The sequence below is a fragment of the Octodon degus genome, unplaced genomic scaffold (genome assembly GCF_000260255.1).
Source record: "Octodon degus isolate 3935 unplaced genomic scaffold, OctDeg1.0 scaffold00069, whole genome shotgun sequence".
Lineage (NCBI taxonomy): Eukaryota > Metazoa > Chordata > Mammalia > Rodentia > Octodontidae > Octodon > Octodon degus.
The window spans coordinates 521,673-523,673 of NW_004524645.1; positions in this window are offsets into that span (position 1 = coordinate 521,673).

Genomic DNA, 2,001 nt, shown 5'->3' on the forward strand with positions numbered 1-2,001 from the left:
AAACCAATAACATAAAAGTAACATCAGCAATTACACTGTAGCAGAAAGGCCTAAGTATAAATTGATCATCTGGTGTTCTCAAGGTTTCTGCTCAGAGAGAGGCTGAGTCTTAATGGAAAAGTCACTGTGATGGCCACATTCATTTTGCAAGGAATGAACTATAGTTCAGGGGTCAAGGGAGGGTGAAGGGAAATGTCTTTGAAAGAACTCATCGGATGTCATTCAGGGATTATTAATTTACTGAAAAGTCTACCTTTGGCCTCGGGATTTACTGATGTTAGAGTGTGCTGGCCGTTTCCTTTGAACTCTGTGTCCAGGCATCCAGTGGAATGCAGGCTTTCTCCTGGGCTGTGACCTTGCAATCTTGGCCTGCAAGATCCCCAGCTTCAGCCTGTTGTGGGGTTTTCTCTACAGCTGAGCATGACAGGATTCTGCTCAGACTCTTCAGTAATATCCGAGTTTCAGAGATAAGGAGAAAATAAAAAAGAAAAGAAAAATGAAACAGAAATACTATGAACAGAAAATATACTTTGTAGTATTTTGTTGTTCTACTGCTTGCAGAAATCATTAGAGGCTTTTTTTAAGACGAAGGAGAGGAATGCTACAAAGATCACTGGCCAGCTGGTGGGAAATGAGATGCACAGCAGGGGGAAGAGGGAGAGGGTGTTAGGGCTGCTGGCTTAGCAATGACATCACTAGGACATTTTCATTGGTTGTAGCCACTAGCGTTGTGCTTTACTCATCTATCCATGTTTTGTATTCTACTGTGAGTCTTTTATAGATGTATCTTTTTAAAGTTATTTTTAATGAGAAAGAAATAGCAATGAGATAGTTTCAAAACAGGTTAGTAGGACAGTTGCAATAATTAATACATTGCATATTGTTGTTGTCATAGTAGTTATTGACAGTATAAGATACAGACATGATCTCTTGTCTAAACAATATTAGTACACATCTTTCTTCTCATTGAACTAAGATAAAGTAGCTGCATATCTATCATAAGTATTTTGTATATACATATATATTTTCACTACAAAATGGTCTTTCATTTATATCCTCTTTTTTTGTTCTGTTTTGTCATAGATGGGTGATCTATTGCTGTTAGAGAAGCTATATTTGGAGAAATCTTTAAAGGACCTTTTCATACTTGATGCCAGACCAAAGATTGTAGGTACTCCAATTCAGCAAAATACTCCAATATAGTCCAGTCGTCCATAAAGGTAGTGGATTATCTGTAGGACTGGCAATGTCAGAAGTTGTTGACTTGAGCCTTTTACAGATCAGCGTATTAATATGGCTTTATTTTTTATACATCGTGGTTATATTTTTCTGCTGGATGGCTAAGACCAAATTAAAGCAAGACCTAATATAGGTGTATCTTTACATTTCTGCCTCAGTATTTATCCATATAGGCACATGAAAAATTTTTTAGCAAGCTTGTAAAGACAGAAGACATAACAGCAGTTGCTTAATGTTGGGGTAGAGGGACATGGAGAGTTATTGTGTAACGGCTAAAGAGTTTCAGTTTTGCAAGATGAAGAAGGTTTTCGAGATGGATGATTGTGACAGTTGCACAATGTTCTGACTCTACTAATGCCACAAAACTGTGTACTTAAAGATGATTAAGTTGGTAAATTCATGTTATGTGTATCTTACCATAATTAAAGATAATTTTAAAGTGATGGAGTCAATCCTAAAGCTGTTAAAGATGTTGTCAAAAATATCGATCTTAGGGTCCAGTGAAATAGCTCAGTGGTCTAAAACACCTGCTTAGGCAAGGCTAGGCAGGCACAGGAGACCACAGTTCCATCCCCCAGCACATGCCATGACAGCCTTGCCCTCAGGGTGAGTTGAGCTGGCCAAAATAAATAAATAAATAAATAAATAAACAAACAAATAAATAAATACTAAAATAAAAAATACAGATTTCAAAGATGTTTGTAAGCCTGATTCTGTATATCCTACCACCTTGTGTCATTTTAAAACACAAATTACATAAGA